Here is a 25,766-nt window from a genome sequence, read left to right as displayed (position 1 = left end):
TCGGCGGCGGGCGGGGCGGGGCGGGGCTGGCGTCGGCGGCGGTGTCGGCGGTCAGAGGGGATCGAGCGGAGCGAGTGAGAGAGACAGGAAAGAGGGGGCTAGCGGACCGGTGCTATAGCTAACTTAGCTATAGCGCGTGTTAGCAAAACGCGCTATAGCTAAGTTAGCTATAGCGTTGGTTCAGCAAAAACGCGCTACTGCTAGTTTTTTTCTTTATTTATTTTTTATTTTCCTTTTTCTTAGCTATAGCGCTTCCCTAGATAAAACGCGCTACTGCTAACTTTTTTTCCTTTTTTATTTTCATTTTCATTTTTTTATTTTTCTTGCATTTCATTTTCCACAATTTATTAGTTCCTTTTTCTTTTTCTTTTCATTTCATTTTGCAAAACTTCCTTTCTTTTTCTTTTTCTTTTTATTTCATTTGCACTTTTCTTTTCTTTTTCTTTAATTTAATTTTGCAATATACCATTGTTACCCTCCGGATAATAATAGTATAATATATATCTTACATCATTTGATCGCTATCGGCGGTATACAAAATAGCTAGACACACACAAACTTTGGCATTAGTTTGTCAGCTTGGGCGACGACGACGCTTTAGACTGATCTTCTTCCCTCTTTTGTTCATTGTCGAATAATTGAGCCCATGGTCGTGACTTTTCGTTCTCCAGGGATTACGATCTTTCGTAGGTAATGTAGTCTTCATTCTTCTTTTGACATATGTTTCATCGTCATCAGCATCATCTTCCCTCATCAGATCACCGTACTGGTCATAGTCTTCCTCGTTGGCGACTCCATCCATTCCGGCGATGCTCCTTTTGCTTGTCTTCACGGCAACACGGCTGGGATTGATCGGATCAGTTATGAAGAAACATTATGTCACGTGTTTAGCGTGTACCCATGGCTCATTTTTGGCGATGGCGTTGGCGGTACCGCTATCATCGGAGTCGGGTATACACATGGTAGTGAAATGTCGATTTTCTCTGTGTACATTTTTAGCCCATCTGGCACGGAACATCGTCGCGCTATGCAATCCAGAGTAGTTAAACTCCCATATCTCTTCGACCCTTCCGTAATATCTTTCAATTACATTCCCGGTCATGGCTTCCATCGTCACCCCTGAGTTTTGGTCATCACTGTTTATATCTTTCTCCTCCATGTAGAACGTGTATCCGTTGATATCGTATGCTTGATAAGTCGCGAGGTTGGTCGAGGGGCCATGTGCTAAGGCTTATATGAGTGTTCCGTTCGGACAACCCTCTTCCGGGGGATTAGCCAGAACTCTCTCTTTGAACCAACGCAAGAAAGTGGAGTTGTGCTCTCTAATAACTTCAACGTCCGTCCTGTGCACCCCACGGTCACGGTACTTCTTTGCGATGGTCTCTTTATGCAGTGTCATGAAATCTTCTAGCACATCTAGGTGTTGTAGCACTACTAAGTTTGCCCTGTCAAGGTCGTTTTGTCGGCCCGAGCGTAACACATTCACATCCCTATGACTGTTGGTGTGACCTTCGCCTTCGAGCCTTCCAAGTGCTTGTTGACGGGCAAACCAACAACAGGGTCTTTGGTCAGATAACTCTCACAGAAAGAGATGCACTCTTTGGTCAGATATCCCTGGGCTATGCTTCCATCTGGACAGGACATGTTACGAACGAATCCTTTGATTACCCCATTCATCCTCTCGAACGGCATCATGCTAAGCAGGAATGTCAGCCCTAGGTCGATGATGTCATCCACGATGTGGACACATAGATGCACCATGAGATCAAAGAATGCGGCCGGGAAGTGCATCTCTAGCTCATTCAGTATGACAACGATCTCTTCCTGTAGCCTATGGAGTTGCTTCACACTGATCGACTTTCGAGAGATAGCATCAAAAAGTGGCATAGGTCAGTAAGCGTTTCACGCACATGTGTGTCCATAATCCCTCTAAGTGCAACCAGGAGTAACTGCGTCATCATCACATGACAGTCGTGAGACTTCATCCCACTGAACCTTTTTTTCTTAGTGTCCAGATATCTGCTTATCTTGCCACAGTATCCGGAACTAACTTTGATTCCGGCAAGGCACTTGAACAATTGATCGACCTCCTTCGGATCTAAGGTGAAGCAAGAGGGGGGGCAATATTGTTCTTCCTTCTTGTTTACTTTTTTACCCCTATCTTCTGTCTCCGTCTCCGTCTTGGTCTCCTCTGACGACCTTTTACCGGGCATTTGGAGATCTTTCCTGATTTTCAAAAATTCCAAGTCTTTTCTTGCCTTCGGCCCATCCTTGGTCTTCTCCGGCATGTTCATCAATGTTCCAAGCAAACTCTCAAGGATATTTTTTGTGATATGCATTTGATCAAGGCTATGAGGCGTGTCGAGTATGGGCCAGTATTCCAAGTCCCAGAAAACATATCTCGTCTTCCATATCTTCAGCAGTGGCTCCGGCGCCTTTTTCTTCGTCTTTCCCGGCGAGGGTCACTCTTCCCAATTCTTCAATAACTCATATATTTCTGCACCGCTACACTTATGTGGAGGACCTCGATGCTCAGCCTTACCATTGAATAGATCTCCATGCTTTCTCCATGGGTCATCCTTCTCGAGCCATCTTCGATGCCCCATGTACACGATTTTCGAAGACCCGCCATCTTTTGATAGCTGCAGAGAAGTTGTATCATCCATGCACCTCGTGCATCCGCAATATCCATGGCACACCTAGCCGGAGAGATAGCCATAACCGAGATAGTCCTGCACCGTCGTGATCAGCGTGGCTCTCATGTAGAAATACTCCCCTTTGCTTGCATCCCATGTCTTGGCCGGTGTTGTCCATAAGGTCTATAACTCCTCTTTCAGTAACCTGAGATACAGATTTATATCATTTCCCGGTTGTCTCCGCCCTTGAATAAGCATGGCCGTGTGTATGTATTTTTCCTTCATGCACAACCAGGGGGGAGGTTGTACATCCATACAAACACGGGCCATGTGCTATGATTGATGTTCTGGTTGCCAAATGGATTCATGCCATCACTACTAGCACCAAGCACGATGTTCCTTGGATCATTTGCGAAAAATTCAAATTCATCATTTAATGCTCTCCACTGGCTAGCATCTGTGAGGTGTCTCAGCTTCGGTTCATCTCTGTCATCTGGCTTCACCCTCTCCGCGTGCCAGCGCATAAGCTTTGCTTCCTTAGGATCTAAGAAATACCGTTGTAGACACGGAGTGGTCGGAAAGTACCATACAACTTTCTGTGGAGCTTTCTTTTCGGCCTTTTTATATCGTGAAGCATTGCACTTTGGACAGATGGTTTTTTCCGCGTGCTCATTCCGATAAATGATGCAATCATTGATGGATGTGTGATATCTAATATGTGGCAGATCAAGAGGCACATGATTTTCTTTGCCTCCTCGACACTAGTAGGACACAGGCTTCCCGCGGGAAGAACCTTCTTTAGGTACTTCAGAAGCTCATCCAGGCTTGTATCTGTCCATTTGTTTTTTTGCCTTCATCTTTAGAAGTTCTAGTGTGAAACTCAAGTGGGTCACCTCGGGATTATTGCAACCATCATACAAAGGAGTCATCGAGTCTACCTCCAGTTGCGCCAGTTTGGCCTCCGCTCTAGAAGCAGCTCTGTCGCTAGTCGTCTTCTTGCGAAGCAGGTCTCGAACATGCGGGTCCCGCATGGCTGAACTTAGTAGCGACAAAGACGGTGGCGTGTCCGCATGTTCTCCGCCTTGAACTGCCTCTTCGCCATCGACATTTCTGAGCCCGTCTTCCTCTTCGGGCACATAATCGGTCATCTCTTCGTCTGGTGGCCCCATGTCATTATTTCCTGCCCCGTCGACGTCCTCCTCCTCCTCATCATCATCATCATCATCTTCACTTATCCACCGAGTATGGCCATGCATGAAACCATGCATGAGCAGGTGCGCCTTTGATGACCCACAAGTATAGGGGATCTATCATAGTCCTTTTGATAAGTAAGAGTGTCGAACCCAACGAGGAGCAGAAGGAAATGATAAGCGGTTTTCAGCAAGGTATTCTATGCAAGTACTGAAATAAGTGGCAACAGATAGTTTGGTGATAAGATAAATTGTAACGAGCAACAAGTAACAAAAGTAAATAAAGTGCAGCAAGGTGTCCCAATCCTTTTTGTATCAAAGGACCAGCCTGGACAAACTCTTATAATAGGAAAAGTTCTCCCGAGGACACATGGGAATATCGTCAAGCTAGTTTTCATCACGTTCATATGATTCGAGTTCGGTGCTTTGATAATTTGATATGTGGGTGGAACGGTGCTTGGGTACTGCCCTTACTTGGACAAGCATCCCACTTATGATTAACCTCTATTGCAAGCATCCGCAACTACAACAAAAGTATTAAGGTAAACCTAACCATAGCATGAAATATATGGATCCAAATCAGCCCCTTACGAAGCAACACATAATCTAGGGTTTAAGCTTCTGTCACTCTAGCAACCCATCATCTACTTATTACTTCCCAATGCCTTCCTCTAGGCCCAAATAATGGTGAAGTGTTATGTAGTCAACGTTCACATAACACCACTAGATGCTAGACAACATACATCTCATCAAAATATCGAATGAATACCAAATTCACATGACTACTAATAGCAAGACTTCTCCCTTGTCCTCAGGAACAAACGTAATCACTCACAAAGCATATTCATGTTCATAATCAGAGGGGTAATAAAGTGCATAAAGGATCTGAACATATGATCTTCCACCAAATAAACCAACTAGCATCAACTACAAGGAGTAATCAACACTACTAGCAAACTACTAGCACCAATCCCGGACTTGGAGACAAGAATTGGATACAAGAGATGAACTAGGGTTTGGAGATGAGATGGTGCTGGTGAAGATGTTGATGGAGATTGCCCTCTTCCGATGAGAGGAGCGTTGGTGATGACGATGGTGATGATTTCCCCCTCCCGGAGGGAATTGTCCCCGGCAGAACAGCTCTGCCAGAGCCCTAGATTGGTTCCGCCAAGGTTCCCCCTCGTGGCGGCGGAGTCTCGTCCTGAAAAGTTGTCTTCTATTTTTTCCTCATCGAAAGACTTCATATAGGAGAAGATGGGTGTCGGAGAGCCACCAGGGGGCCCACGAGATAGGGGGCGCGCCCGGGGGGGCGCCCCCACCCTCATGAGCAGGATGTGGGCCCCCTGGCCTTCATCTTTGGCGACGATTTTTCTTTATTTATTTTAAGGTATTTCGTGGAGTTTCAGGACTTTTGGAGTTGCGTAGAATAGGCCTCCAATATTTTCCCCTTTTCCAGCCCAGAATTCTAGCTGCCGGCATTCTCCCTCTTCATGTAAACCTTGTAAAATAAGAGAGAATAGCCATAAGTATTGTGACATACCGTGAAATAACAGCCCATAATGCAATAAATATTGTCATAAAAGCATGATGCAAAATGGACGTATCAACTCCCCCAAGTTTAGACCTCGCTTGTCCTCAAGCGAAAAGCCGATAACAATAAATATGTCCTCATGTTTAGAGGTAGAGGCGTCGATAAAAATAAAATACGGACATGAAGGCATCATGATTATTTCATAACAGCAACATATATAGATTTTGTCATATGATTACTCATGTTCAAGTGATGATCTTTTCACAAAGCCAAAGCATGAATCAGAAACCTTATTGAGCACCAACAAGTTATACCCTTAGTCATTGAAGTAATTGCAATTTATCATAACATCGGAAAGAGTCTATGTCAGAGCTTAAAAGCAAGTCCACATACTCAACTATCACTTAGTCCTTCATAATTGCTAACACTCACGCGATACTTGTGGTTACGGAGTTTTAGTCGGACACAGAGAAAGATAGGGGCTTATAGTTTTGCCCCACAACCTTTTACCTCAAGGGTAATGTCAACAATAACAATTCATGCTCCCCTACATCCAATTAGATATATATATATATATATATATATATATATATATATATATATATATATATATATATATATATATATATCATACTCTTTCCAACATGCTGAGCTTGCCAAAGGATAAAATGAAAAAAAAGAAAGGTGAAGATCACCGTGACTCTTGCATAAGGTAGAGAATAAAAGATAGGCCCTTCGCAGAGGGAAGCAGAGGTTGTCATGCGCATTTAGGGTTGATGCACAAAATATTAATGCAAAAGAACATCACTTTATATTGCCCCTTGTATGTGAACCTTTATTATGCAGTCCGTCGCTTTTATTGCGTCCACAACAAGTTCGTACAAAGCTTATTTTCTCCGCACTAATAAGTCATGCATATTTAGAGAGCAATTTTTATTGCTTGCACCGATGACAACTTACTTGAAGGATCTTACTCAATCCATAGGTAGATATGGTGGACTCTCATGGCAAAACTGGTTTAAGGGTATTTGGAAGCACAAGTAGTATTTCTACTTGGTGCCGAGAATTTTAGCAAGAGGGGGAAAGGCAAGCTCAACACGTTAGAGGATCCATGACAACATACTTTATCTCAGATATAAGAAAACATAACTCATCATATTGTCTTCCTTGTCCAACCTCAACTCTTTAGAATGTCATATTTTAATGAGTGCTCCCAATCATAAAAGATGTCAATGATAATATATCTATATGTGAAACCTCTCTTTCATTATTTCTTCCTATTAATTGCAGCGATGACCAAAGCTATAATTGCTAACTCCCAACAACTTTTAATCATCATACTCTTTCTATGTGAAGTCATTACTTTCACTAAGATCAATATGAACTCTTTGATTCTTTTTATTCTTTTCTTCTATTCACCCAAGATCATGGCAAAATAATCAAGCCCTTGACTCAACACTAATCTTTATTATATAGCTCACAGACTCAATTACAAAGAAGGATCGTAAAGCAAAACTCAAAACTAGATCATGCCATGACTTTATTCTACTAAATCAAGATACTACTAATAGGATCGAACTAAGAAAAATGGTAAAGATGGGAGTTGTGATGGTGATACGATACCAGGGCACCTCCCCCAAGCTTGGCAGTTGCCAAGGGGAGTGCCCATACCCATGTGATTATGTCCTCGGAGGTGATGGAGGCGGAGTTGTTGATGATGAGGGTGACTTCTTCCTCAATTTACGCTTGAGTATAATGTTTTGCTCTTTCAGGTCTTCGATCTCCCGCTCAAGACTTAATACTCTTTTGCATAGTTCTTGCTTATTTTCCTGCAAGAGACAAAAAGGGATAAACTCGATCTTTGGCTTCTTCGCTCTATCAGGTAGACTTGACTTTTTAAACTCCACATGCACATCCGCCGGTTGAGGTAGCGGAACTTCATCTTCGTCTGAGCTTGTTTCCTCCTTCTCCTTGGGCTCATAGTCTTCTTCTTCTTCCGTGGTCCAGCCACTATGGTCCAAGTCCCCGTAGACCTTAGGGTCTGCAAGGTAATCAGCCACATAGCTTTCTCCCTCCAAATCTTGAGATGAAATTTTGCTTTAATCTGCAGCAGCAACACCTCGAAACGAAAACAGAGGATATTTGCGTGATACGAGAGTCAAAACCTTCGGGAGTATAAATAATGAATTTTTACCGACCAAAATATGTATCGTGCAAGGAAACGGAGTCCGGAGGGCACACGAGGTGCTCACGATGTAGGGGGCGCGCCCTCCACCCTCGTGGAGGCCTTGTGTCCTCCCCGGACTGCTACTTATTTTTCTATTTTTCTAAATATTCCAAAACAGAGAAATATTGCCTAAAAATTATTTTGGAGTCGGTTTACTTACCGTACCACATACCTATTCCTTTTAGGAGTCTGAAGTGGGCTGGAAAGTGTCCCTTATGTATTCCTCTAGGGTTGCAGTTTAAATAATATTGGTTTCAACATTTATAGGATTACCTGAGATATAGTGTTTGATCCTTTGACCGTTTACCACCTTCGAATTTGTGCCTGCGAAGTTGTTGATTTTTATGGCACCCGAACGATAGACCTCCTCGATAACGTCAGGACCTTCCCATTTGGAGAGAAGTTATCCTGCAAAAAATCTTAAACGAGAGTTGTATAGCAATACATAATCACCTACATTAAACTCACGCTTTTGTATCCTTTTGTCATGCCATCTTTTAACATTTTCTTTAAACAACTTGGCATTTTCATAAGCTTGGGTTCTCCATTCATCAAGTGAGCTAATATCAAATAACCTCTTCTCACCGGCAAGTTTGAAATCATAGTTGAGCTCTTTAATAGCCCAGTATGCCTTATGTTCTAGTTCGAAAGGTAAGTGACAAGCTTTTCCATAGACCATTTTGTACGGAGACATACCCATAGGATTTTTATATGCGGTTCTATAGGCCCATAATGCATCATCAAGTTTCTTGGACCAATTCTTTCTAGACCTATTAACAGCCTTTTGCAAAATTAATTTGAGCTCTCTATTGCTCAACTCTACTTGACCACTGGACTGCGGGTGATAAGGAGATGCAATCCTATGATTAATGTCATATTTAGCAAGCATCTTACGGAAAGCACCATGAATAAAGTGTGAACCACCATCAGTCATTAAATATCTAGGGACTCCAAACCTCGGAAAAATAACTTCCTTAAGCATTTTAATAGAAGTGTTGTGATCAGCACTACTAGTTGGAATAGCTTCTACCCACTTAGTAGCGTAATCAACAACAACTAAAATATGTGTGTATCCATTAGAGGCAGGAAAAGGTCGCATATAATCAAAGCCCCAAACATCAAATGGTTCAATAACAAGTGAATAATTCATAGGCATTTCTTGACGTCTACTAATATTACCAATTCTTTGACATTCATCGCAAGACAAAACAAACTTACGGGCATCCTTGAAGAGAGTAGGCCAATAAAAACCAGATTGCAATACCTTATGTGCAGTTCTATCTCCAGCATGGTGTCCTCCATAAGCTTCGGAGTGACACTTGCGTAGGATCTGTTCCTGTTCATGCTCAGGTACACAACGTCTAATGACACCATCTACTCCTTCTTTATAGAGATGTGGGTCATCCCAAAAGTAATGTCTCAAGTCATAGAAAAACTTTTTCTTTTGTTGGTATGTGAAGCTAGGTGGTATAAATTTAGCGACAATGTAATTAGCATAATCAGCATAGCATGGAGTGCTACTAGAAGTGCTTATGACATTTAATTGCTCATCAGGGAAGCTATCATCAATAGGTAGTGGGTCATTAAGAACATTCTCTAACCTAGATAAGTTATCTGCAACGGGGTTCTCAGCTCCTTTTCTATCAACAATATGCAAATCAAATTCTTGCAGCAAGAGAACCCATCTAATGAGTCTAGATTTTGCATCCTTTTTTTCCATAAGATATTTAATAGCAGCATGATCAGTGTGAATAGTTACTTTAGAATCAACAATATAGGGTCTGAATTTATCACAAGCAAATACAACTACTAAAAGTTCCTTTTCGGTAGTGGCATAGTTTCTTTGAGCATTGTCTAGAGTCTTACAAGCATAATGGATAACATTCAATTTCTTATCAACTCTTTGCCCTAGAACAACACCTACAGCATAATCACTAGCATCACACATAATTTCAAAGGGTAAATTCCAATCAGGTGGCTGAACAACGGGTGCAGAGACTAATGCTTTCTTAAGTACTTCAAATGCTTCTACACAATCATCATCAAAGACAAATGGTACATCTTTTTGTAATAAATTAGTCAGAGGCCGAGAAATTTTTGAGAAGTCCTTAATGAACCTCCTATAAAATCTGGCGTGACCAAGGAAACTTCTTATACCTTTGATGTCCTTGGGACATGGCATCTTTTCAATAGCATCAACCTTGGCTTTATCAACTTCCATACCTCTTTCAGAAACTTTGTGCCCGAACACAATACCTTCATTAACCATAAAGTGGCACTTTTCCCAATTCAAGACAAGATTAGTTTCTTCACATCTCTGCAAAACTCGAGCAAGATTGCTCAAGCAATCATCAAAAGAGGAACCATAGACGGAAAAGTCGTCCATGAAGACCTCACAAATCTTTTCGCAAAAGTCAGAGAATATATCCACCAGGCATCTTTGAAAGGTAGCAGGTGCATTACATAAACCGAAAGGCATACGTCTATAAGCAAAAGTACCAAAAGGGCATGTAAAAGTAGTCTTTGATTGATCTTTAGCCGACACAGGTATTTGAGAGAAACCGGAATAACCATCTAGAAAGCAATAGTGTGTATGTTTGCATAATCTTTCTAGCATTTGATCAATAAAAGGTAAGGGGTAATGATCTTTCTTAATAGCTTTATTTAATTTGCAGAAATCAATTACCATCCTATAGCCTGTGATAATTCTTTGCGGAATCAATTCATCTTTATCATTAGGGACAACAGTAATGCCTTCCTTCTTAGGGACACAATGGACAGGACTTATCCACTGACTATCAGCAACGAGATAAATTATACCTGCCTCCAGAAGCTTGAGTATTTCTTTTCTTACCACTTCTTTCATTTTAGGATTCAAACGTCGTTGAGGATCACAAACTGGTTTGGCATCCGCTTCCAAATTTATTTTATGTTGACATAGAGTGGGACTAATGCCCTTAAGATCATCAAGTGTATATCCAATAGCGGCACGGTGCTTCTTCAGAGTTTTCAATAATCTGTCTTCTTCATGCTCTGAAAGGTTAGCGCTAATAATGACAGGATATATTTTCTTTTCATCAATATAAGCATATTTAAGATTATCAGGCAACGGTTTAAGCTCAAACACGGGATCACCCTTGGGTGGAGGAGGATCCCCTAGGATTTCAACAGGCAAATTGTGTTGCAGAATAGGTTCCTGTTTAAAGAATACTTCATCTATTTCCCTTCTTTCATTCATGAACATATCATTTTCATGGTCTAGCAAATAATGTTCTAAAGGATCACTAGGAGGTATAGCAATAGAAGCAAGACCAATAATTTCATCCTTACTAGGCAATTCTTCCTCACGATGTTGTTTACTAAATTTAGAGAAATTAAACTCATGAACCATATCATCCAAGCCAATAGTAACAACATTCTTTTTGCAGTCTATCTTAGCATTAACAGTATTCAAGAAGGGTCTACCAAATATAATGGGGTAAAAGCTATCTTGTGGAGAACCAAGAACAAGAAAATCAGCGGGGTATTTGGTTTTCCCACACAAGACTTCAACATCTCTAACAATTCCCACTAGAGAAATAGTATCTCTATTGGCAAGTTTAATTGTAACATCAATATCTTCTAATTCAGCAGGTGCAATGTCATGCATAATTTCTTTGTATAAGTCAATGGGTATAACACTAGCACTAGCACCCATATCACACAAGCCATGATAACAATGATCTCCTATTTTAACACAAATAACAGGCACGCCTACCACAGGTCTATGTTTATCTTTATCACAAGGTTTAGCAATTCTAGCAGTTTCACCCTGGAATTGAATAACATGCCCACCGATATTATCAGACAAGAGATCTTTAACAATAGCAATATTAGGTTCTACTTTGACTTGCTCAGGGGGTGTATAAGTTCTAATATTGCTTTTACGAACAACAGTTGAAGCTTTAGCATGATCCTTCATTCTAACAGGGAAAGGTGGTTTCTCAACATAAGAAGTGGGAACAATAGGATCATTATAAGTGACAATCTTTTCTTCAACTTTAATAGGTGCAACTACTTTTACTTCTATGGGAGGATGATATTTAAACCACTTCTTCTTGGGGAGATCAACATAAGTAGCAAAAGATTCACAGAAAGAAGCTACTATCTCAGAGTCAAGTCCATATTTAGTGCTAAACTTACGGAAAATATCGGTATCCATAAAAGATTTAACACAATCAAACTTAGGTGTCATACCTGATTCCTTACCTTTGTCGAGGTCCCAATCTTTAGAGTTGCGTTTAATTCTATCCAATAAATTCCATCTGAATTCAATAGTCTTCATCATAAAAGAGCTAGCACAAGAAGTATCGAGCATGGTGCGATTGTTATCAGAAAGCCGAGCATAAAAACTTTGCATAATTACTTCTCTTGCGAGCTCATGATTGGGGCATGAATATAACATTGATTTAAGCCTCCCCCAAGCTTGAGCGATGCTTTCTCCTTCACGAGGCCAAAAATTATATATATAATTACGATCACGATGAACAAGATGCATAGAGGGAACCCCGTTAAACATTTTTAAAATCCCCAAAAACCTAACAGAAAAAAAGTTACGGGCTTTCAAGATCTAGAGGCAAAAAAATTCAAAAAAAATTCAAACTTACTAGTGGCGCACCGTGGATGTGGTGCGCCACTAGTAACAGAAAAAAATTGGTTTCGAACTTTTTTTTTGAATTTTTTTTCAAAAAATGATACGTAATATGACTGGGAAGTTTGAAATATTTTTCAAAATTTCATCATAGTCATGAACAAAGTCCTAGACATCAACAAGGTATAATAAGATTGATATGCTAGATATATCAACAAGTGCCTGTGAAGTGAGCTGTTGCTGGGGTTGGATAGAACTTTGAAGTTAAGTGTGCTTGGGCTGGAGTAGTGTGAGGATGGGTGACCTTTCGGGAAGTTTGAGATTAAGCATATTGACCCGAGATTAAGCCATAGTGAACTGAGATTAAGAAAAAAACGAAAAAAAAATTGAAAAAAAATTTGAATTTTTTTTTTGAAAAAATATTGTTACTAATGGCGCACTTCTATGTGGTGCGCCATTAGTATACCAGATACTAATGGCGCACCGTGGGCTATTCTAATGGCGCACCAGCGGTGCACCATTAGTATACCAGATACTAATGGCGCACTAGTGGCGTGGTACTAATGGCGCACCGGTAGTGCGCCATTAGTAGGCAAAACCGGTGCGCCATTAGTAGGCCTTTTTCTAGTAGTGAGTTTCATCAAACACAACGTCACATGAGATATACACACGTCCAGTGAAAACATCTAAGCAGTTGACCCCCTTATGCTGAGTGCTATACCCAAGAAAGACACATTGCTTAGACCGGAAACTAAGCTTACGAGTGTTGTAGGGACGAAGATTTTGCCAACAGGCACACCCAAAAACGCGAAGTGTGGTGTAATCTAGTGTGACATGAAAACGACTTTCAGTTGGAATTTCATTAGAAATAGTGCGACTAGGCCACATGTTGATGAGATGCACGACAGTGAGAAAGGCTTCGTCCCAAAATTTTAGTGGCATTGAAGCAGAAGCTAAGATAGCAAGACCTACTTCAATGATGTGCTTATGCTTGCGTTCAGCAGAGCCATTCTGTTGGTGCGCATGTGGACAAGAGACGTGATGCGAGATACCTATCTTTTGAAAAAAAGAATTCAATTTCTCATACTCACCCCCCTAGTCCGACTGTACAGAGATAATTTTGCTATCAAGTTTACGTTCAACGAGAGCTTGAAAATTGCGGAAAACTTGGAACACATCAGGACGTTTCTTAAGGAGATATATCCATGTATACTTGCTGTAATCATCAATGAAGCTTATATAGTAAGAGTGTCTACCAACAGAGGTGGGGGCAGGACCCCACACATCAGAAAAAATAAGCTGTAAAGGCTTAGTGGAAACACTAGTAGAAACAGGATATGGCAATTGATGACTTTTTGCTCGTTGACATGAATCACAAATGGTTTCTAAGTTTCTCTCACCAAAAACTGGGAGTTTATTTCTACTAAGGATCTGATGAACAGTAGAAAAAGAAGGACGACCTAAGTGATTGTGCCACCTTTCAGTAGAAAGCTTGATGGCACCATACACTTGTTTATTGTTCTGGCAATACTTGGGAAGCAAAGCATAGAGGCCTTCGACACATACACCCCTATGGAGAACTTTCTTCGTGACCTGATCCTTGAACAAAAAGAAGAATGGGTGAAACTCTAAAAACACATTATTGTCAAGAGCAATACAATGAACAGATAGCAAAGTTTTGGAGGCATTAGGAACATACAAGATGTCATTGATTTCAAGGTTTTTGTGTGGGGTTTTGATAAAGGATTGACCAACATGACTTATCTCCATACCTGCATCGTTTGCCGCAGTGCAGACTTGATCATGGCCACGATATTTCTCATGCATAGTCAGCCTGTCCAACTCGCTTGTGATGTGGTTGGTGGCACCCGTGTCCATGTACCAATTGGTATCAACGCCATAAGACATATCGGATGCAGCTGCAACTTTCTTTTTTGGGGGAATTTTTGTCATCGGCGTAACGCCAATCACAATCTTTTGCAATATGGTTTGTTTTTTTTTTGAATATTTGACATCTGTTTTCATACCCTTCATACCCTTGAAAGGGGCGCCGATTGTTGTTGTTGTTGCGCCGGTTGTAGCCGCCACCACCAGAAGGGTTCTGGTTCTGAGGAAAGTGACCACCGCCACCACCAGAGCCCCCCTGATGACCCCCGCCATTCTGGTGGAAGCCATAGCCGCCACCAGAATTAGGGTTAGGGTAGCCGCCGTTTCCGCCCGCCATGTGGTAGCCTCCAGGAGCGCCACCGCCAGAGCCACCAGCAGCAGCGTTGTAGCCGCCGCAAGAGCCACCACCACCCCCACCTTTGCGGTAGTCGCCGTTTCCACCACCAGAACAGCCCCGCGAGGCGATGTTGGCAGAGGACTTGAAGCCGCCATTGCCAGCGCCATGAAACATCTCCATGCGCTGGTCGAAGTTTTCCACGAGGGAGAAGAGACCATCAACCATGATGGGCTCGGTGCGGACGTCGAGAGCGGAGATGATGGGTTGATAATCCATGTCAAGCCCTGCGATGATGAAAGAGATGAGTTCCCCTTCTCCACGGGGTTTGCCCGCCGCGGTGAGCTCGTCGGAGAGAGAGCGCATCTGGCCAAAGTAGGTAGAGGCAGACATGGAGCCCTTCTGAGCATTGGTGAGTGCAGAGCGAAGATTGTTGGCACGAGAAAACGAAACGGCGGAGAACATGGTGGCCAAGGCAGTCCAGATGGCGTGGGAGGACTCAAGCGAGGCGACTTGGATGAGGACTTCCTTGGACAGATTGCGCAGGAGATACGCAACGATCTGTTGATCCTGGACGAGCCAGGGGTATGGGCAGGGTTGGGGGTGACCTGATCTTTGCCGTCTTTGTCTTTGGTGGTGAGGGTTTTGGGAGGCTCGACGATGGTGCCGTCGATGTAGCCATAGAGGCCAGCGCCCAGTATCTGGGATCGGGCTTGAGCTTTCCAGAGAACATAGTTCGTCCGGGTAAGTGGTTCAGAGGTGTTGTAATTGAGGGTGAAGGAGACGGCAGCGCTTGAGGAAGACATGGTGGAGGGGATGGGTGGCGGCGAGAGGAGATGCGTGGGTTGGGGATGAAGAAGATGGATAGTAGAAGTATCAGCTGTGCTTCGCTTTCTAATTTCGTTTACTACGGAGTAAACGAAAGCGAAGCACACGATGAGATGTAACAGCAATTAAAGTTCTAGTTCTACAAAATTAGAAACATGTGGTAGTTGATACTGGTGCAAAGCCGGTGCATCAAAATGACACCGTTGATCGCCCTGTTTATTTGATCAACCCAATGTGACAAATACAAGATGACACTTCAGAGCATATTACAAACTGAGCACGGTTTTTTTAGTTTGCGGGTCTGAAATAAAGTTGTTACAAACAAAGGAATGTAATGAAGATGAAGGACAGGACATCAGTACATAAAAACTAATGGTTCATCATGGGCAAAATGCAGGAGGGGGGGTGTAGAAACTTAATGGTTCTTGAATTGACTAAACCATGTTGAGTTCAGACTTCATCAATTCAGACATTTTTTTTAGAAAAGGAGGACGACCCCCGGCCTCTGCAACTGGACGGTGCATACAACCACTTTATTAATTATTGACACAAGACCGTACAGAGTCATACAACAATAAGTCTAAAGCCACCAAACTAAGCAACAACTGTCGCTATCCCTATCCAGTTGAGTAGGGGCGCTGAAAGTCTGGGCCTAATACCAAACAGACCACGCAGCCAAACCTAAACATCTAAAGACTTGAGGTCCCACCCAGGACACCTGCTGGGTATGGGCACCCACCAGTCCGGCGTGCTTCTCAACCAGGACCCCTGCCGGGTATGAGGCCGCCGCAGCCACCTGCCACGAATCCATCTTCAGAGCTGTACTGCTGCATCAACCTTGGCCGGTCCAACTGCCGCCGACGCCACCATGACGCCAGGCAGCGTCACCCTCCTGCGCGAGTCCATCTCCGCTCATTAGGCGCCGAGTCTCCACTGCGCCACGCCGCCTAGATCCGCCGTCATCAATGGAGTAGATGAAACCCCGCTCCTCCTCTTGTCCCCTCCAACCAGCACTCGCTCCAAAACGATGCCCCCAGGAGGGAGAACGGTACCGATATCACCGTCATCGTCCGATCCGGTAGACCCAGATCTAGGGTTTCCCCCGGAACTTACTGGTCAGGTTGATGAGACCTGCAACGACGATGCCTCCAGAAGGAAACGACGTCTGAGACGCCGCCATCGTCCGCCAAGACCGCAGTCTGGCGCGATTTTCACCGGAAGCCACGTCTTCCCGACCTCGTGGCTGGCTGGAACCGAGCGGAATCTCGCCACGAAGACGTATGTTGCCGTCGATACTCCGGCGGTGATCCGGCATCTCCTCACCAGTCCCTCCACGCGCCGCCGGTCGGCGAAAGGCCTCCCCGCGACGGATCCAAACGGGGCGTTGGATCCACAGTAGTCGTCGTCACCATCACGAGCAGGACAGCCCACCTCGCCGGATGGGGCGCTGCCACCGCCGCCGTCCATGCAGGGCCGCTGCTCCGCTGACGATGGTGCTCGGGCCCCCCCCTGCACAGCCCGGAATCTCCGTCCTAGCCGCCGCCGTTGGATCGCATGAGAAGGGTCGCCCCCGCCGCCTCAGATGGGACCCGCCGCCTCCTCCCTCCCAGGAACTTTGGCACCAGGCCCGCCGCCACCGCGGCCCACGCCGGCGGCAGCGGCGGCAGGAAGGGGTGGAGGGAGAGGTGCTGGCGGCACTAGGGTTGGGGCCCCTGGCGTTGCCCGGGGGGAGGCGACGCGAGGGATGCGAGGGGGTGAGATCCAAACCTCCTCGACAGGTAACCACATCACTTCAGACATGATTGGACAGAATACTCGTTGTAGAAGGAAGATGGATCAAACGCAGTGTGCTTGATAGTATGGCTGGAGAAGATGCGGAGGCATGCACGATCAAGTCCATGTCGATGACATTTGTTAGCTCATGCAACCTGCAATGCCATGTTGAAGGACATACATGTGAGTGGCCCAGCTAAATGTTACAGAAGACGAAAAACATGCTTCATCCAACTACAGAAAAGGGACATGTGTACTAGTGGATTGCTTGCTAATGTGAACCGCGTTATATGAGATCTTGTGGCAAACAGAAGTAACAATGGCTACTATGTATTTGTGCACCATAAGCGAAGTGACCGAGGCACAATCCACATTGCAGCTTTGTTGGAACTTCAGATAGGCACATATACTGCTAGCAAATACATAGAGTTCTGGATTGTTGAAGCAGAGACATGCAAATGGCTCATTCAAATGTTCCGAACAGAAAATAAAAAATACAGGGCTCATCCAAGTAAATAAATGCATATTAGTATACCTGATTGCGAGATTTGATGAATCGACCTAGCAATCCGTCCGCCTGAAACTGAAAAACGGAAGTGGACAGGAATAAACATTCGTGAGCAAGCAAGAACAAGAAGGACTACAATTACAACAGAGGTAAGCTCTAGCGAACCTGAACGCTGGGAGGATGAACAGATGATGGGAATATCGTGGTTTGTGCGACTAGTATATGTCAAAGGCAAGGATGGGATGGTTGGGGTGGTCCTCCACCGCGGCCCTCAGCGCAGCCTCTACTTCATTCGCCTCTGCACCGATAGTGCTAACCTCAACTCACTGGAGGGAAGGGAGGTGCCGCATGCCCAAATCGAAATTTTCATGGGAGATCCAGTCAGCTGAGAAGGCGAACAAAAGGTGTTTAAGCCTCGGCGCAGCTCCAAGTGGAAACATAGACGGCACGGCACCAATACCAATGAAGCGGCACACCCGCGCACATGGGAATAACGCACCAGAGGGAAGTGCAAGCATTTCCACCGTATACTCTTCACATCCACAGACCTTAGAAAAATCTCATATCTCGAGAACACAAAGAGCAGGCGTCGTTCCAAGAAGCTGGATGAGCTCCCACTGCACTTCATCCAATTTGATACGAAGATGGGTGAGGAGAGGAAGCGATAAAGGATTGATCCATGATGGCAGAGTACGGAACCGACTATAGACTGACCGGAAATTCAACTTACGGAGTTGTAAAGGGGCCACCCAATCTTTCCTCATCAAATTTATTAATTCATCTTCAGTAAATATCTCTATCTCTACTTTTCAATTTGTGTAAATTACCAAGCGATTTCTCCAAAGCTTTATCCGAGGTCTCATCCAAACATTTACATAAAACATGGAGCACCCTGAGTTTGGTCAGATGGCCCAATTCTTTGACAACATTGAGGTCCAGGCCAGACACCCCTAGTTGACCGAGTACTTCTAGACAAGTCAGGTTACCCATACCAGACGCCAGCTTCATATTATAGTCAACATAAAGGCACATTAGACGTCTTAGCTGAATAACACTCGACGATAGTACTTTTATCTTAGTACCTCTCAAGTCCAAGGTTAGCAAAAACTGCAGCTTCCATATTTCCGTGGGAAGGTCCTTAACATGATTATCTTTTAGCCCTAAGTACCTCAAATGCAGTAGATTCCCCACATACCCAACATCTGAAACATCGCAACCTTCTAAATCCAACACGCGAAGAACTTGAAAACTTGAAATATCCAACACTTTCCCAACAACATTATTCGTAAAAACACTAAAAGATCTCATGTGTGCCATCCTATTGCTATCCACATATGTCTTACTATCTTGGATGGACAATCTACGAATCTTGCTTTTCAAGTTAGGCATTTTTCTTCCACTGTCATCCAATATTGTGATGAAGTTTTCTTCAGCTGACAATGTGCATATGAGATCAAGTACCATGTCATGTACACGACAAGCTTCTAAGTTTCCTTCCTCTTCACCGTTAGTGCCTATTAGCTGGATCATACTTCTGTTTACTAGCTCACTGAAGTAGCTATTACCGAGATCATATAAGCTAGTTTCTGGTTTTGCACTATAAACGAAACCTTCCGATATCCATCTCCATGTTAGCTTGCCTCTCATAATCTTGTGATCTTCTGGAAAGCCGCTAAGATATAATAAACAAGGTTTCAGGTACGAAGGTAGATCATAATAGCTGGATAATAATATCTTTTTCATCTCCTCTAAACTTCGATCTTCTATGAGTCCGCGGCCAATGGCATTGAGCAATGCATACCATTGATCCTTTGTTTTTCCCTGATGATTATTAGCCAGAAGACTTGCTATAGAAATAATAGCCAATGGTATGCCACCACATTTCTTCAAAATGTCTTTGGATACTTGCACCAATTCTTGACGACACCCTTTTTCATGAGAAAATACTCTTTTATAGAAGAGAGTTCTTGATACGTCGTCAGATAGAGGTTTCATTTTGTAAATGTCATCCCTAGAAGAGCAACACGCTTCAGAGACACTAACGATGCGGGTTGTCGTGATTAGTAGGCTTCCGGGACTCTTCTTGGAGAAAGCAGTACCCTTGATTAATTTCCACACTTCTTTATCCCATATGTCATCAATTATGATGAGGTACCTATATGATTAAAGTTTTGAATTAGTCGACAAATCATTTTTTTGTAAAAATGTTTTTTTTAAGTTGGCAATCCTACGAATATTATATTTCTATGGCAATCAAATTACATGCCGGGAGACAAATAGTTTCATAAAAAAACGAGTTGTAGTTGTAGAAATGTGCAATTGTGCCTATTGCACATTTCTAAAACTTAAGCTGCACATGTTTTTGAAATGTCTAATCCTATAATTTTCATAGGGTATTAATTAAATGATTGAGAATACCGACCTATAAGAAAAAAAATCTTGGTCACCCTAAAATTATACTCCCTAATTCTTACTAGAAGTTTAACAGTAGGAAGATGTACTATAAACTTGTAATTAATCAACCATATGATATTGTATATGAGAATTGGTGTTATGATTTTACAAGAGTGAAATGTATCCATCCATAAGAACACGAAAAAAGAAGCATACCTCTTGGCATTAAGGAATTCAATGAGTTCGTCGATCAGATGCTTTTCTTCCCATTCTTCATTAGGAATATGTGCATACTTCTTCTTGTCAAGTTCATAAAGAATATTTTTGAAAACTTTCTTCATGTCAGGATTCTGAGAAACCGAAACAAAAGCACAACAATCGAATTGCCCTTTGATCTTGTCATATGCTGCTTTGGCAAGAGTTGTCTTGCCTAACCCACCAAATCCAACAATAGAGACAATCTTCAATGGATGCTTTGACCAATCATCACCTTTTTTCAACATGTTGATCAACTCATCTCGTGTTTCTTCAATGCCGACAAGCTCTATCACATCTGTGTAAAGGGCCATCATGCGAGGGTCAACACAAGCACCAGCGCTTGTATCTTGCATATCTTGCTCGTACCTTTGACGTAGCTCGGCCAACTGCTTAGCTTGATGAACCGCTTCTTCGAGAGCATCAGAGATCCAATGGAGGTCCTTGCCAATCTTGAATAATCCTTTGACCTTCTTGAGTATCTTCTTGACTCTATTCTCTGGGTTGGCAGGCTCACCACCATCCTCCACACGCACCATGAAGGCGTCAACTATGTCCTCCATGTGGTAGGATAACTCCTTCACTTTTCCTGCCCAAATCTTGACCCCCTCGTCGAGTTGTTCTGAGGGCACTTTCTCCACCTTGCGGAGGGCAGCGTGCATCAGCGTGAGCTCTATCACAAGAGACTCAATGCCTTTTCTCATGCGTTTCTCCAGGGTGAAATCGCCGACGAGGAGAACACCGAGCTTGGGGAGGAGAAGGCCGATAGCCCCCAGGGCAATCTCCATGGCAAGCTGGATCTCTCTAGCTATATAGTGTTGTGGATGTGTTTTAAGTGGAAGGAAGCTAGGTGGTAGAGCTCTGAGGTTACAATGAGGGCACTGTGGTAATGTTTGTACTGCTGTTCCAAAATGAGAATCTATGTATAGGGCATGATTTTATTCTGTCAACCAAAAGCAAACAATCTTACTCTGCACAGCTGGTCATATGCGCAGAGTCACTACCTTGTGGTCCTCTGCATAGCGGGGTCCCAGGTAACAGCTAGTTGTAGTAGTACTTAACAGTGTTACTCTGGTTGCTCTCACGCACGGCCCAGTCCGATCTTAGACGGGTCAGGATGCCCTTGGACTGCATAGCAAAAGTTAAATTACACGGCACTACCAATCTACAAGCGTAGACCCTGCAAACGCGTCGTTGTACCAAAGAAGAAGAAAAATAGAGCACGTAAGCCCACCTGCTCCGTGAATGAGACCTTATATGTGTTACTCACTAAAAGAAACTAATGAATACCCGTGTGGATGTGCCTGTGTTGTGACCATGTCTAAGCGGGAGAGATAGAGCCCCCGCGTCGCTCCCGTGCGAGCGACTCGGGCGGACCACCAAACCCTAGCGCCGCCACCACAAATTTTGCCTCCACCCTATCCACCGCCGCTGGAGGACGCCAGCGGGCGATGCCGTGTGGCTGACGGCGGCGGCGGGGATCCTTGCTCGCGACTACGGGCGGCACTCGGGCGCGGCGGGTGCTACTCGGCGGTCATGTGCGTCGGCCCGCAAACTGCAGCCCAGATCCGCCGGCTGCCGCTTCCTCGCCGGCGTCCTAAGGCTCGGCGCGCGGGCGCCGTGCTGCGAGCTGGTGGTGGAGTGCCTCCTGCGCGCGTGCACAAGCTCTCGGATGCTGCTTTCCGCGGTCTGTCCCATGGCTTCCCCTGCTCCGCTTCGCTCCTGTGGCGCTCTGAAGCAACACAGCCGCCGTCCCCTGGGGTGGTCGGCTGGACGGGGTGGTGGATGCGCCGTGGAGCTGGTGGTGGTGCGGTGCGGTGCGCCTGATCCCAGATGCGCCGGGGCAGGCTGGATCCTCTCGAATCTGCCCTCGGGCGTGGCGTCGAGTCAGGGGAGCTGCGGGGCGAGGTGGGACTGGAGCGGCCGGCGCGTCGGCTCCAGATCTGTCAGTGGTCGCAGTTTGCCGAGGTTCCCGTCCCCGATCTGGCCATCTTCGTGGAGGTCGGTCGTGGGATGCTGCTCGGCGGCTTGGTTGGCGCTGCCAGCTGTATTGGTGGATGTGTGGCTTGCTTCTGGCTTGGGGATGCCGGTCGTGATGGCGGACGGCACGGGGGCGTCTCGGGTCCGGTGCGGCGGTGCTCTGGGAGAAATCCTTGCTCACCCCTTGGGTGAGCTGACCACGACAGTGCCAACCCGGCGTCGTATACCTTCCTGGAGGCGTGGTCTTCGAGCTCTTCCGCGTGGATCTGCTTCGGCGTGGTTCAGGCCTCTTGCTGTAGGGATGTGCTCAAACTCCAGGTGAGAACCTTGCATCGACTATGTCAATGTCGGTGGCAGCGGCGACTATGGACGTCGTCTTCCTTGCAGGAGGTGCCGCTGTGGAGCTCCAGCACCTACGGCACTTGCTTTGTGGTCTCCGGGTGAAAACCTGCGATCTGGCTCGCCGGATCGGATGATGGTGTTGTGTCTTCGACAACACTACCTCCTTGGAGGCGTCATCTTGGAGGCCCAACGACGGCTCCGGTTGCCGTGCGTGGTGGTGGGTGGTGCGGCCAGCTTAGGGCCGACGGTGGTGTGTTTCTTCTTCATGTGTTTCTCTTCGGCTGTCCTTCGCGTGGTCTCCGTCCACTACAAGAAATATGTCAACTTATGACCGCCACTATTGGTCACTGAAAGGTCACAAATTTCCATTTATGACCTTTTTGTGACCGAAAACATAAGGTCAAAAGCTGGGCGTCGTAAACTGACTATAGCGACCTTTCTTCTGGAATGGTCGCAAACGTTTATGACCAAAATACGTCTACTGTGGCGTTTTGGTCACTAGCAACCTCCCCAGGCCACGTAGGCATCCAGCGTGGCAATCTGACGTGGCACAAGATTCAGCCCGGTCCAATTCGATTTTCTACATGGGCCGAGCCCATTAATTCAGCCCATTTATTGTTTTTTTCTTGCAATTTGGGTAAGCTACACGGGCCAGGCCCTATAATTCGGCCTTTTTATTTCTGGGTTGTGGCCTTTTTTTCCTTTTTCAAATGGGTCCTAATTGTCAGGTTCTGATAAGCAGCTCCCAATTTGTGGAACTTTGTTGTCATGCCCATGTTCCTCATATTTCAATATGCCAATAATTAAACAACCAGTATTTAAATCAAAATAGACAGAAAATAGGTGTAACAAGCCGATTCTAATATACAAATGCGATCAATCTGTTACATCAACAAGAAGCAACAATCTGTTACATCAACAAGAAGCAACAATCTGTTACATCAACACATACAAATGCGATCACAGTATAACAAACTCTACAGGTGTCTTTTGACAGCTTCAAGTGGCCCTTCATGGCGGCAGGAAGATGGTTCCTATCACCCTTCATGGGCATCAGAGTGATGCAGCTGAACGTGGCAGGGAAAAGGATTACCTGCAAAAGCCAAATTTATACAAGATATCAGCCTTTCAGTCATGCAGAATATCAGAGACACATGCTTCATCACTACAGGGCATGGAAACGTAAAATGCATTTTTTTACAAAGGGCTTACAATTGCAAATTTACTATCCACAAAATTAAATTAGAAAAAACAAATAAAACAGTGAGGTGCAAAAGATGTCAGCCTTAGTGTTTCTACTTCCTACAACTGACCGAGACCATGCTGTTTCAACCTTTTGTAGAACACACTGTTCTCTAACAGTATATATTGAGCATGCTACAGCAGAAGCTTGAATTTATGGTTTCTATACTTCTACATTATACATCCTCAGTAATATAGACCAGTTTGTTAAACTTCAGAGGTTAAGAGCAAGGCCTGTCAACTAAATCATATATATGCATTAAAAAACAAGGCCATATGGACCAATGCATCATAATTATCAGTTTAAACATCAGCAAAGGAATTAAGTAAACTGTTGTGCTGGATCACTATCATTATTTTCCATAGAGTTTATCTGTACATTGTCCACTAATTCATGAGGATTGATGCAATGGATGCTGGCTTGGCAACCATAGTAGTTTAGGCACAACAGTGTAAACCCACACAAATGCTACTAATTCCATCATATCAAGGACCATTTTATCAGGTCCATGCGTGTACTACTCACTACAAGAAGCAACATGACAGCAGTATCACCATGATCATCAAAAAAGGAACAGCTTTTCCTCTGCTCAAGCCAGCCTCAAACAACACCATAGCAATCAAATTTTCAAATAATGAACCAAGACATGTCCAGAGCAATCCAAAGTTTGTTGTGCACGTGAGATGAGATGAGATGACATGACATGAGCTCACCACACCAAGTCATGTGGTTGGAGGAGTAGGGAGCAGCCATGAGGCCTCGTCATCCACCTGCGGGAGCAGCAACAACTCGTCCAAATCAGATCTAAGCAACCTGCACAAAAAACAAAACAAATCAAACCAAAGGCAGGAATCACAATGAGACAGGAGAAGGGATTCTCTCCCAAGATAGCAACCCGAAAAACAAAAAACATGATTAGGGAGCTGGTACATAAGAAAGGAATTCATGCATGAATGACATATACAACTTAAAAATCAGGATATGAAATATTATTAGAATTGCATATTAGATGGCTGCAAGATAACTGTTGCTTCATATAAAGTAACTAGTGGAACTCATGTAGTATTGTTTCTGTTCATTCAGTTAACAATGGCAGAGTAATTTTAGGCAACCTTGAGTACCAAATGACATTGTCTCTTAAAATTTACCTAATACCAGTTAACATATGCATGCAACTGTAAACATGACCATGCAGAGCTACTAAACAGGCATGGAATGGGAGAGGCAACACCAGTTGGTGTGGTCGTCGATGACGAGGCTGGCGGCGGCCGTTGGCGTTGATAGTAGTCAACCCGACATCCTGGTGCTCGAGTGACGACGGATCTGGGAGGGAGAACGGACGAGGTGAGTAAGAGAGCGGAGATTTGGGATTATCCAAATGAGGAGAAGTGGAGGGACTCACCTGAACTGGTGGAGCAAGTGACGAAACTGAACCGGTGGTGCTCCTCCTAGGCTGCCATGGATGATCTGATGCCCGCGGGATCTTCTCCATGGCCGGCCCCTTCCTTCACAAAACCAGATCAGGTCTCTTCACGAACATGCAAGAAAATGGGCGCATGCATCAGATTTAGGGAGGGGGGAGGGGGCGAGATGCAGGAGAAGAGAAGGGGAGGAGCAGGGATGCGTACCACTGCCTTGCTCGATCTGGGCCGCGTAGAAGCACGCGTAGGTCATCTCCCGACGCTCGAGCCTGCCCTCCGTCAAGGACCGGTTCAAAGAAGCCCTTGACCTCGACGACGGCGCTGCTGGATCTGGGAGGGAGCGCTGTCGATGCTGGCCTAGGGCCACGGGGAAGCGAAGGATCGGCGGGGAGGATCGAGGAGGCGGTTCGGGCGGGGGAAGGCGGGAGCGAGCGCATCGGCGTCGGGGAGGAGGAGGAGGAGCGGATGAGCTGCTGCGGGTGGCCTAATGGGGGATGACCACCGGCCGTCGAGGGAACGGAGCAGGGGAGGGGGTGGATCTGGCCGCCGCCATGGCCATGGCCGTGCCATGCGGCTAGGTCTAGGTC

General features: G+C 44.8%; 2 pseudogenes; both read right to left on the bottom strand.

Moving 5' to 3' along the window:
- Positions 1-18,104: 18,104 nt before the first annotated feature.
- LOC119280064 lies at positions 18,105-20,981 on the bottom strand (annotated as a pseudogene).
- A 1,099-nt stretch (positions 20,982-22,080) lies between these two features.
- LOC119280063 overlaps positions 22,081-25,766 on the bottom strand; it is a 13,961-nt pseudogene continuing 10,275 nt past the window's right edge.

This window comes from Triticum dicoccoides, chromosome 3B (assembly GCF_002162155.2).
Source record: "Triticum dicoccoides isolate Atlit2015 ecotype Zavitan chromosome 3B, WEW_v2.0, whole genome shotgun sequence".
Classification (NCBI taxonomy): domain Eukaryota; kingdom Viridiplantae; phylum Streptophyta; class Magnoliopsida; order Poales; family Poaceae; genus Triticum; species Triticum dicoccoides.
Note: the sequence above shows the minus strand (reverse complement) of the source record. Positions and strands in the feature narration are given on the sequence as shown.